Here is a 13,573-nt window from a genome sequence, read left to right as displayed (position 1 = left end):
AACGGACCTGAAGTCTCAACTTATGGGGTTGCTAGGTTGTCGAAAGTTGAAAAATTAAGTTATTCCAAGGATTTTCCCCTTCATTTCAAAGAAGAAAGCATCCGATCAGCAAACATCAGCGCAGAAAATAAGCAGAGGTAACGTAGCTAACTTAGCTAACTAGCTAGCAAAATATATTTGTTTATCTAAACCAACATCGTTAGTTTGTTAGCTTTCACAATATGCTGGCTAGACATTCTAAAGCAAATCAATGTTATTAGCCAGGTGCTATCTTTTTGTCATTTAGCAGACGCTCTTATCCAGAGCAACTAGAGTTAAGTGTTTTGCTCAAGGGCACATTGACAGATTTTTCACCTAGTCAGTTCAGGGGTTCATACCAGCAACCTGTCAGTTACTGGCACAACCTCTTAACTGCTAGGCTACCTGCCGCCCTAATGTGACTGGCCTATGTGTTCTATTTACATAGTCCGATACCATCAACATCTGCAGAACCATCAACATAAAGCTAAGCACCAGGAACTGGTATTTCCATGACAAGATGAGCAAATAAATATACTGGAGCTAGCCATAAACTTGGGCCGTGTCTCGTTGTCATAGTAGGTATGTTTATAAGTAGGCTACAAATTCTTCTGTCGTTTTTTCTCTGTATTCTGCAGGCTTAGTTGATTGCTTATGCAAAGATTGAAGTCTAAACTGGAGAAAAGCAATTGGATATCACGAAATTTGAGAGAAAAAGGGTGTAAAATACAACAACAAAAAAATTCAAACCCTTATAGTCAGTTCGTTGGCATGGGGGAGAGGGGCTGTTAGTATCCTATTCACTATTATTGGCAGTGCTTGTCTACTCAACAGCGCAACTGAAGGTGCTCAGGCACAACAGTACATGACTAGACTGTCTACAAGTCAAGCCACCCCTCAAACTTTTCACACCTTTGCTAACAGACCATTTCAATGCCTCATCAATGAGAGTAACAAAACGCATACCAGTCTACCATACCCTTTTTTGTTTACAGATGAACATGGTTTCTTGTAAGATTACACATCCTCATGATCAGTCTTCAAGTCTTTCCAGAAGACTTGCAGTACAACCAAATCTTCTGCAAGAGGTTAAGCAGTCGGTGGTGAAGAAAGTGTACTAGCCCAGAACCTACTACTTCTGCGAGAAGCTTGTCCACCTAGCTGTGGAGTGCAGAAAGGACAAGACAGTGGTCTACAAGTAGCCAGAGTCACAGCTCCCCAAACCCAACATCCCTGCCAACATCGCCTAAGCCTGCTAAACCAGCTACCATTGCCCAGCATAAGATGATGTTCACCAGCTGAAGAACATTCAGGACCCTGCCTGGAACATTCAGCCAACACAACATCCATATTCAGTTAAACTGATTTTTCAATATAATATAGAATACCTGGTATGCTCACAACTGCATTGTGGTATAAATATTGCTGGAGTTTGATCAAATGTTTTATATAATATTTTTGACAAGTGTACTGACAAGTGACTAAATAATTCCAGCTGCATCAGACACCAAAACATCTGGATCAATTCATAGTGACATTCATGGAATGTATTTGGAAGTAACTAGCTACAATTTTACTACTAAAATAAATGATGCAGGGAGTTGGTGTATCATTTCAACTTTCATTTGTTGGCAAGTAAACATGTTTCAATAAAAAAGTAAATTAGTCTATTGCTCTGGAGACCGAGGTGAGTTTACACAGCAGTATGCAGGAACAGTTATGGCAATGTATGACATACAGTTGAAGTCGGAAGTTTACAAACATCTTAGCCAAATACATTTAAACTCAGTTTTTCACAATTCCTGACATTTAATCCAGTAAAAAATCCCTGTTTTAGGTCAGTTAGGATCACCATTTTATTTTAAGAATGTGAAATGTCAGAATAATAGTTGAGAGAATGATTTATTTCAGCTTTTATTTCTTTCATCACATTCCCAGTGGGTCAGAAGTTTACATACACTCAATTAGTATTTGGTAGCATTGCCTTTAAATTGTTTCACTTGGGTTAAATGTTTTGGGTAGTGTTGGGTTCTCGTTGGGGTCATGATAGGGGCTGTACCAAATGTTTGATGTATTATAATAATTGATATGTTGTATTAATAATAATATATATAATATTATATATATATTATATATATATATAATATATATATTAATAATAATAATATAATAATTATGTTGTATTAACTTCTTTGGTACAGGGGGGCAGTATTGAGTAGCTTGGATAAAAAGGTGCCCAGAGTAAACTGCCTGCTACTCAGTCCTAAAAGCTAGAATATGCATATCATTTGTAGATTTGGATAGAAAACACTCCGAAGTTTCTAAAACTGTTTGAATGATGTCTGTGAGTATAACAGAACGCATATGGCAGGCAAAAACCTGAGAAAAAAATCCGACCAGGAAGTGGGAAATCTGAGGTTTGTAGTTTTTCAACTCTTTGCCTATCCAAGATACAGTGTAAATTCGGTCCGATTGCACTTCCTAAGGCTTCCACTAGATGTTAGCAGTCTTTAGAACCTTGTTTGATGCTTCTACTGTGAAGGATGAGGGAATGGGAGCTGATTGAGTCAGGGGTCTGGCATGAGCTGATCATGCGCGCCCACGTGAGAGTTAGCTGCATTCCATCGCATTTCTACAGACAAAGGAATTCTCCGGTTGAAACATTATCGAAGATTTATGTTTAAAACATCCTAAAGATTGATTCTATACTTCGTTTGACATGTTTCTACGAACTGTAATATGTCTTTTCGTCTGAACTTTCGCCTGAACTTGCCCGCGCCTCGTGAGTTTGGATTGTGGACTTAAATTATGGACTTAATCGAACAAATCAAACATTTATTGTGGAACTGGGATTCCTGGGAGTGCATTCTGATGAAGATCATCAAAGGTAAGTGAATATTTATAATGCTATTTCTGACTTCTGTTGACTCCACAACATGGTGGATATCTGTATGGCTTGTTTTGTTGTCTGAGGGCTGTACTCAGATTATTGCATGGTGTGCTTTTTCGGTAAAGTTTTTTTGAAATCTGACACAGCGGTTGCATTAAGGAGAAGTGGATCTAAAATTCCTTGCATAACACTTGTGTCTTTTAGCAATGTTTATGATGACTATTTCTGTAAATTGATGTGGCTCTCTGCAAAATCACCGGATGTTTTGGAACTACTGAACATAACGCGCCAATGTAACTGAGATTTTTGGATTTAAATTTGAACTTTATCAAATAAAACATACATGTCTTGTGTAACATGAAGTCCTATGAGTGTCATCTGATGAAGATCTTCAACGGTTAGTGATTCAATTTATCTCTATTTCTGCTTTTTGTGACTCTCTTTGGCTGGAAAAATGGCTGTGTTTTTCTGTGACTAGGTACTGACCTAACATAATCGTTTGGTGTGGTTTCGTCATAAAGCCTTTTTGAAATCGGATACTGTGGCTGGATTTACAACAAGTTTATCTTTAAAATGGTGTAAAATACTTGTATGTTTGAGGAATTTTAATTATGGGATTTCTGTTGTTTTGAATTTGGCGCCCTGCAATTTCACTGGCTGTTGTTGAGGTGGGACGCTAGCGTCCCGAATATCCCAGAGAGGTTAACCTGATGAGGACAGAGGGCGCTGTTGTCACTTTGGGGGGAAAACGTGCCCATTTCAAACGGCCTCGTACTCAATTCTTGCTCGTACAATATGCATATTATTATTACTATTGGATAGAAAACACTCTCTAGTTTCTAAAACCGTTTGAATTATTTCTCTGAGTGAAACAGAAGTCATTCTGCAGCACACTTCCTGACCAGGAAGTGGAATGTCAGAAATCGATGCTCTGTTCAACTTCCTGCCTATACATGGGCATGATACGTAAGAGTCTACGTACACTTCATACACCTTCCCCTGGTTGTCAAGAGGCGGTGAGAGAAGAAATTTCGTGTTTATCTTGGTCTGAGGTGGAATAAAAGCTCTTTGTTTGACGTGACCGTCCACTTCCTGTTTCTGGAGCGCGCGAAAGGGGACATGGATTTGCCTTCTGTTTAGCTGTCGTTATGAACGACTAACATCTCCGGGATAGATTTTATTTGATACATGTGACCATATCATCGTAAAGTATGTTTTTTCAATATAGTTTCATCAGATTATTGAAAAGTTTTCGGGAGTTTTGCCGTGTTCCGTTCTCTGACTTTGTTGACGTTGGAGAACTTTGTTCCACTTGGCAAGTGCGCTTCCTAAATCGAGAGGGAAAATGAAGGTTCTAAATCCAAACACCGACTGTTCTGGACAAAGGACACCTTGTCCAACATTCTGATGAAAGATCAGCAAAAGTAAGAAACATTTTATGATGCTATTTCATATATCTGTCGAACTGTGTACTAGTCGTGGGCGGCCAACGTTTTGGCTACTCTAAGCTATACCGAAGCTGCATAACGTAATGAAGTTATTTTTAGAATTCTAACACTGTGATTTCATTAATAACTAATGGATCTATCATTTCCTATACAACATGTATTTTTTAGTTATGTTTATGAATAGCTATTTGGTCAGAATATGTGTGTCAGAAAAAGTGTCAGTAAAATATCCGAACGTTGTGGGAAATAGTAGCTACGTTAGCATAATGGGTAACCACTGATTTCAGCTCTAAATATGCACATTTTTGAACAAAACATAAGTGTATGTATAACCTGATGTTATAGGACTGTCATCTGAGGAAGAAAATCAAGGTTAGTCAAAAATTATATATCTTTTGCCTGTTTGTTACGATCGCTTACTTTTGCTACTGGGAAATTGCTTGTGTTTTTGGCTATTGTGGCTACGCTAATATAACGCTATATTGTGTTTTCGCTGTAAAACACTTGATAAATCGGAAATATTGTCTGGAATCACAAGATGCCTGTCTTTCAATTGCTGTACACTATGTATTTTTCAGAAATGTTTTATGATGAGTAATTAGGTATTTGACGTTGGTGTCTGTAAATATTATGGCTGCTTTCGGTGCAATTTCTGATTGTAGCTGAAATGTAAACTATGATTTATACCTGAAATATGCACATTTTTCAAACAAAACATATGCTATACAATAAATATGTTATCAGACTGTCATCTGATGAAGTTGTTTCTTGGTTAGTGGCTATTTATATCTTTATTTGGTCGAATTTGTGATAGCTACTGATGGAGTAAAAACCTGATGGAGTAAGAAAAGTTGTGTCTTTTGCTAACGTGGTTAGCTAATAGATTTACATATTTTGTCTTCCCTGTAAAACATTTTAAAAATCGGACATGTTGGCTTAATTCACAAGATGTGTACCTTTCATATGCTGTATTGGACTTGTTAATGTGTGAAAGTTAAATATTTAAAAAAAATATATTTTGAATTTCGCGCCCTGCACTTTGAGCTGGCTGTTGTCATAAGTGTACCGGTGTCGGGCTTGCACGCCAAACAGGTTAAGAACTAGTGGATCTATCATTTCCTATACAACATGTATTTTTTTGTAATGTTTATGAATAGCTATTTGGTCAGAATAGGTGAGAGTCTAATAGAAATATCCGCACATTCTGGGAAAAATAAGCTACGTTAGCATAATGGATAACCACTGATTTCAGCTCTAAATATGCACATTTTCCAACAAAACATAAGTGTATGTATAACCTGATGTTATAGGACTGTCATCTGAGGAAGGTTTATGAAGGTTAGTGAAAATTAATATCTTTGCTGGTTTATTCGCTAACGCTAACGTGCCTATTGCTATCGCTAACGTGCCTTGATGAATGAATGCGGTAGTGTGGTAGTCTATTGTAGTAAGCTAATATAATGCTATATTGTGTTTTCGCTGTAAAACACTTAAAAAATCTGAAATATTGGCTGGATTCACAAGATGCTTGTCTTTCATTTGCTGTACACGATGCATTTTTCAGAAATGTTTTATGATGAGTATTTAGGTATTCCACGTTGGTCTCTATAATTACTCTGGCTGCTTCGGTGCTATTTTTGACGGTAGCTGTGATGGTAGCTGCAATGTAAAACTGATTTATACCTCAAATATGCACATTTTTCGAACAAAACATAGATTTATTGTGTAACATGTTATAAGACTGTCATCTGATGAAGTTGTTTCTTGGTTAGTTTGGTTGGTTCTTGGTTAGTTAGGTTGGCTTTGTGCATGCTACCTGTGCTGTGAAAAATGTCTGTCCTTTTTTGTATTTGGTGGTGAGCTAACATAAATATACGTGCTGTTTTCGCTGTAAAACATTTTAAAAATCGGACATGTTGGCTGGATTCACAAGATGTGTACCTTTCATTTGCTGTATTGGACTTGTTAATGTGTGAAAGTTAAATATTTCTAAAAAATATATTTTGAATTTCGCGCTCTGCCTTTTCAGTGGAATGTGGGAGGAGTTCCGCTGGCGGAACGCTAGAGTCAGACAGGTTAATAGAAGGGGGTGGATATCTGTATGGCTTATTTTGTTGTCTGAGCGCTGTACTCAGATTATTGCATGGTGTGCTTTTTCGGTAAAGATTTTTTGAAATCTGACACAGCAGTTGCATTTATAGAGTCCTAGACTACAGATTAACAATGTATATATTCATTATAAGGTTTAATATTGTTCCACAGTCTTTTCTAGTCTCTGCCTCTTATAAAGAAACGGTCTGAGAGATATGTGACTGAGAAAGAACCCTTCAGGGGAGTGAAAGAGATAAGAGACTAGTCAGACATTCCACTATAAATCAACTTGGGGAGTGGACATTTACAGCTGAGCCTTTAGAGAAAACTGAAACTCTTGTTTGTATAGCTGTGTAGGCATGGGCTTGGTCTCATTAGTAGAAGGTAATGACGTAGGCAGTGACATTACTAAGGCTGGACTTCGGGCTTAATAAAATAACTTGGACCCTTTACTAAACATGCGTGCCATGTTCCTGTTGTCAACTTCTGTCTGCAATTGCATTAATACATGAATGATTGATTTACTTAAAGATATTGTCTGAATGCTAATTTCACCAATTAGCCAATGATTGACGAGGAACAAGGAACGAACCCCAACAGTAGCCTTCCACAAGCTTCCCACAATAAGTTGGGTGAATTTTGGCCGATTCCTTCTGACAGAGTTGGTGTAACTGAGTCAGGTTTGTAGGCCTCCTTGCTCGCACACGCTTTTTCAGTTCTGCCCACAAAGTTTCTATGGGATTGAGGTCAGGGCTTTGTGATGGCCACTCCAATAACGTGACTTTGTTGTCCTTAAGCCATTTTGCCACAACTTTGGGGTCATTGTTCATTTGGAAGACCCATTTGCGACCAAGCTTTAACTTCCTGACTGATGTCTTCAGATGTTGCTTCAATATATTCACATTATTTCCTCCCACATGATGCCTTCTATTTTGTGAAGTTCACCAGTCCCTACTGCAGCAAAGCACCCCCAAAGCACTCCCACAACATGGATGGTGTTCTTCGGCTTGCAAGCCTCTCCCTTTTTCTTCCAAACATAACGATGGTCATTATGGCCAAACAGTTCTATTTTTGTTTCATCAGACCAGATGACATGTCTCCAAAAATATGATCTTTGTCCCCATGTGCAGTTGGAAACAATAGTCTGGCTTTTCTATGGCTGTTTTGGAGCAGTGGCTTCTGGCTTGATGAGCGGCCTTTCAGGTTATGTCGATATAGGTCTCGTTTTACTGTGGATATAGATACTTTTATACCTGTTTCCTCCAGCATCTTCACAAGGTCCTTTGCTGTTGTTCTGGGATTTGCACTTTTCGCACCAAAGTACGTTCATCTCTAGTAGACAGAATGCGTCGCCTTCCTACGTGGTCCCATGGCTGCGTGGTCCCATGGTGTCTAAACTTGCGTACTATTGTTTGTACAGATGAACATGGTACCTTCAGGCATTTGGAAATTGCTCCCAAGGATGAACCAGACTTGTGGAGGTCTACAAATGTTTTTCTGAGGTCTTGGCTGATTGCTTTTGATTTCCCCATAATGTCAAGCAAAGAGGCACTGAGTTTGAAGGTAGGCCTTGAAATACACCCTCAGCTACACCTCCAATTGACTCAAATTATGTCAATTAGCCTATCAGAAGCTTCTAAAGCCATGACATCATTTTATGGAATTTCCCAAGCTGTTAAAAGGCACAGTCAACTTAGTGTATGTAAACTTCTGACCCACTGGAATTGTGATACAGTGAATTATAAGTGAAATAATCTGTCTGTAAAGAATTGTTGGAAAAATTACTTGTGTCATGCACAAAGTAGATGTCCTAACTGACTTGCCAAAACTATAGTTTGTTAACAAGAAATTTGTGGAGTGGTTGAAAAACGAGTTTTAATGACTCCAACCTAAGTGTATGTAAACTTCCGACTTCAACTGTATATACAGTAGAATAGAAATATACTACTAACGCCTAAAATAAATACTACAGTTCTACAAAGTCAATACTTAAAATAAGTGTGGTGTTTTGAGTCCCTCTGATACAAGGGGAGATTGTTGTCATGGGACCTTTCACATATCCTCTTGATAGTTTTCAACATACTGTCCATCGTGTCAGGGATAAATTGCTCGAATGGCCCCAACAATACACGCAGACAAGGGGATTCGGTTTCCTGTGTCTAGCTTCTCCCCACCTATAACAAACTCGAAAAATAATCTGCAGGCCTCCAAGCGGTATTGTGTGTAAGAGACTCACAACAATGCTATTCGATTTTCATGAGCAATTGTTGTGTACTGTCTGTATTCCTACTGTAGCAGCAGAGTGCAGAATATTACACATCTAACAGACACACGTTAGCTAGCTACAACACACAGGTATAGTTACTCAAAGACTATGAGCAATATGAGTCATGAAGCCAAAGTCATTCCTTTACTCTTCGGCATCATCAAAACATTTCTCTAGTTTTTCTCCTAATGACATGCACTGAGCTAGCTATAACGATAGGCTACAGTACATTTTGGGTATAGCAAACAAATATAGCTAGCTAAACTTAGTGGTACTAGCATGCCTCGTTATGGCCAAATCGATCGTGTAATTGTACAGTACTGTACTAAACAACACTCTCTTGTGTAAAAAGATAGCTTATATTGCTCGCGATCTACCAGCAGCAAAACCAAAAATGTCTCCAGCAACCCTCTATCCCGTGAACCTGTAGAAACTAGTACTGCCCCCGTTTTGAAAAGCTTGCCTTCGAGGGTGGGAACGCAATTGGACAAGGAAGTAGATCTCCTGTCAGGCTGTATGGTTACAAAGCCAGGGAAAATCAGTCAACCTAGATACCCTGCAATGTTGTGGCGGATAGGACCATTGTTGAGATCAATGGCTCAATTGAACATGGACAACAATATCTACTCACTGCCAGCATGATCATGCAATCGCCGAAACACAAAGGCCACAATAATTGCTACTGCTATCTGCTGTCTGATCTAATAACTTCATTATTAGATCAGACAGCAGGCTCAATCAACCGATGACATCAATGGTTGAACTCTCCCGGCGCAAAAATTCCAAAATACTGCTATGATGTATGGTTTGAAACACCCCAATAGTGTCTAGAAATTAAGTTTCCCTTTATATCAGGAATTGGGCAATTCCAGACCTCAGGGGCCTGATTGGTGTCACACTTTTGCCCCATCCCCAACTACAGTACCTTGCAAAAGTATTCATGCCCTTGGTGTTTTTCCTATTTTGTTGCATTACAACCTGTAATTTAAATTGATTTTTATTTGGATTTCATGTAATAGACATACACAAAATAGTCCAAATTGGTGAAGTGAAATGAAAAAAGAAGAATCTATATTTTTTAAATACGGAAAAGTGGTACGTGCATATGTATTCACCCGCTTTGCTATGAAGCCACTAAATAAGATCTGGTGCAACAAATTACCTTCAGAAGTCACATAATTAGTTTAAAAAGTCTACAATGTAATCTAAGTGTCACATGATCTCAGTATACATAAACCTGTTCTGAAAGGCCCCAGAGTCTGCAACACTACTAAGCAAGGGGCACCACCAAGCAAGGGGCAACATGAAGACCAAGGAGTTCTCCAAACAGGTCAGGGACAAAGTTGTGGAAAAGTACAGGACAGGGTTGGGTGATAAAAAAATATCCGAAACTTTGAACATCCCACGGAGCACCATTTATTCCATTATTGAAAACTGGAAAGAATATGGCACCACAACAAACCTGCCAAGAGACGGCAGCCCACCAAAACTCACGGACCAGGCAAGGAGGGCATTAACCAGAGAGGCAACAAAGAGACCAAAGATAACCCTGAAGGAGCTGCAAGCGCCACAGCGGAGATTGGAGTATCTGTCCATAGGACCACTTTAAGCCGTACACTCCACAGAGATGGGCTTTACGGAAGAGTGGCCAGAAAAAAGGCATTGCTTAAAGAAAAAATTAAGCAAACACATTTGGTGTTCGCCAAAAGGCATATGGGAGACTCCCCAAACATATGAAAGAAGGGACTCTGGTCAGATGAGACTAAAATTGAGCTTTTTGGCCATCAAGGAAAACGCTATGTCTGGCGCAAACCCAACACCTCTCATCATCCCGAGAACACCATCCACACAGTGAAGAATGGTGGTGGCAGCATCATGCTGTGGAGATGTTTTTCATCGGCAGGGACTGGGAAACTGGTCAGAATTGAAGGAATGATGGATGGTGATAAATACAGGGAAATTCTTGAGGGAAACCTGTTTCAGACTTCCAGAGATTTAATACTGGGACGGAGGTTCATCTTCCAGCAGGACAATGACCCTAAGCATACTGCTAAAGCAACACTCGAGTGGTTTAAGGGGAAACATTTAAATGTCTTGGAATGGGCTAATCAAACTCCAGACCTCAATCCAATTGAGAATCTGTGGTATGACTTAAAGATTGCTGTACACCAGAGGAACCCATCCAACTTGAAAGAGCTGGAGCAGTTTTGCCTTGAAGAATGGGCAAAAATCCCAGTGGCTAGATGTGCCAAGTTTATAGAGACATACCCCAAGAGACTTGCAGGTGTAATTGCTGCTTAAGGTGACTCTACAAAGTATTGACTTTGGGGGGTGAATAGTTAAGCACGCTCAAGTAAAACATATTTTTTTCTTATTTCTTGTTTGTTTCACAATGAAAAATATTTTGCATCTTCAAAATGGTATGTATGCATGTTGTGTAAATCAAATGATACAAACCCCCCAAAAATCACTTTTAATTCCAGGTTGTAAGGCAACAAAATAGGAAAAATGCCAAGGGGGGTGAATACATTCGCAAGCCACTGTACCACGTCTGACTCCAAAACTCTACCAATCATGATTTTCAGTTGAGAATGCAAATAGTTTAATTAGCGAAGTTTGCTAGGGATTGGGAAAAAGTGTGACACCACTCCGGACCCCAAGGACTGGAGTTGCCCTGCTTTAAATGTATCTCCATCAAACAGAGAACTGAATTCCAAGTGTCATTATCAATTTAATTTGAAATTACAATAAAATTCTTGAATTCACTCGTAAATTTGAGATTTACGTTGAACTAAATTCAAATTTTAGAAAATCTTCAAGTTATGGAATTGGAATTGAAATGGAATTAGACTGTTTGAACTTTTGAATTGGAATTGTAAAAACATGTAATATTTGGAATTTAATTTAATTAGAATTAAATATTTTTACATTTCCCAGTTAATTAAATGAATGCACATAGAATAACAAATTGACTGTCGGTGTCATGTTTACCCCACTCCCCCTCTCTAGCGCTCGACGACGCCAGTTGTCTCATGATTACGCACACCTGCCACCATCGTTACGCGCACCAGTGCCCAATTATACTCAACCGGACTCCATCACCTTCCTGATTACCTCCCCTATATCTGTCACTCCCGTTGGTTCTTTCCTTAGGCGTTATTGACTCTGTTTCTGTTTCATGTCTGTACGCTTATCGTGTTTCTTGTTTTGTACTATGTTCCCATGCCTCAGCCAGCTCGTCATGGTTCCTGTGCCTCAGCCGGCTCGTCAGGCTCCCGTGCCTCAGCCAACTCATCAGGCTCCAGTGCCTCAGCCAACTCATCAGGCTCCCGCGCCTCAGCTAGCTCATCAGGCTCCCGCGCCTCAGCCGGCTCTACAGGTTCCCACGCCTCAGCCGACTCTACAGGTTCCCGCGCCTCAGCAGAAGCGACAGGACCGTCCCTCTGGTCGGCGTCGTCCGGCGGCTAGAGCCACGCGCCAGGGAGGGGATACTGTCACTGTTACACCCGCTCCCCCTTACCAGCACTCGACGTCGCCACCTGCGCCCCATGACACTCCCCTGGACTCCATCTCAATCCATGTTTGTACCCTTTTCTTGTTTCTTGTTTTGTACTATGTTCTTTTTATTATTACATTTGCACTCCCTGTACTTGCTTCCCGACTCCCAGCATACACGTTACAGTAGGATTTGTTTTTAATAATGTCAACCTATATTTCCATATTTTCAGTATAGCTAGGCTGTCTGAACAGTGACATGACCAGCCTGAAAGCCTAAGCGAATTGAATTTGAATTTGTGTAATTGTTAGGCATAATATTGAATTCGAAATGGAATTCTTGGAATTGACCTAACATTGAAATTCAGAGGAATTTAATTATCTTTGAATTCAATGTCTGGAATTTTAATTGAATTAAATGGAATTTACAGGGAGAGGTATTATAAGGTACAGTAGAGTAGCTTGTGTAGCTGTGTAGCTGGTCTGTGTGAGCTGGTCTGTGTGAGATGTGTGTGTATGCGGCCGCCAGGTGACAGTAGAGCAGACCTGTGTCTGGGCCTTGTCGAACATTTCAACTTTAGGTTTCTGCAGGTCCTTCTCCTCCACGCGAGCTGTGTCATCGATGTTCACAGAGTAGGGAGCATGGTCAGACAGGTACGTCTGGAAGATGGAGCGAGCCTCCTCAGCAAACTACAGGACCAGAATCAAACACAGTCATCAGGCCACCTGTAACCTCAGCTCCATCAACCTACCTTAACTCCACACACTCATTCATCCCATGTAGTTAGATGTTGTCTCATAGCACATACATAATAGTCAACATGGAAAATGAATACCACAAATACAGTCAAACACATAGCTAGGATTCATTAAAGAGAAGACAGAGAAATCACACCATACCTCTTTCATCCTACTGGGAGGAATCTTCCGAAACTTCTCACAGGCTTGATAGAACAGGATGTTCTCTGCACTCACCTCTGACCTCAGGAAGGCCTTGCATGGCACAACAAAGAGCATACCTGATTAACAGATCACCTACAATACAACTCCCATCAGATCTGATCAGCAGAGTGTGTGTGTGTGTGTGTGTGTGTGTGTGTGTGTGTGTGTGTGTGTGTGTGTGTGTGTGTGTGTGTGTGTGTGTGTGTGTGTGTGTGTGTGTGTGTGTGTGTGTGTGTGTGCATCTATGGCTCACTGTGAAGTAGCGTATTCCCATGGGATCTTCCAGCAGCTTCTCAAAGCACACGGCCCAGCTGACGACACCGCTGGCCTGGGCATCTCCCCCCGGGACCCCTGGTAGACTTGTACGACTGCCCCCACAGCCACGACCAGACATGTTCAGCTCTAAATAATCACACACACGTT

The 13,573-nt window shown here is 40.1% G+C and overlaps 1 pseudogene; it reads right to left on the bottom strand.

Annotated features, from left to right (window-relative positions):
• LOC120047499 overlaps nt 1-13,573 on the bottom strand; it is a 38,751-nt pseudogene that overhangs the window by 23,874 nt on the left and 1,304 nt on the right.

Source organism: Salvelinus namaycush, chromosome 5, assembly GCF_016432855.1.
Source record: "Salvelinus namaycush isolate Seneca chromosome 5, SaNama_1.0, whole genome shotgun sequence".
Taxonomy (NCBI): Eukaryota; Metazoa; Chordata; class Actinopteri; order Salmoniformes; family Salmonidae; genus Salvelinus; species Salvelinus namaycush.
This window is presented reverse-complemented; position numbering and strand designations above follow the sequence as displayed.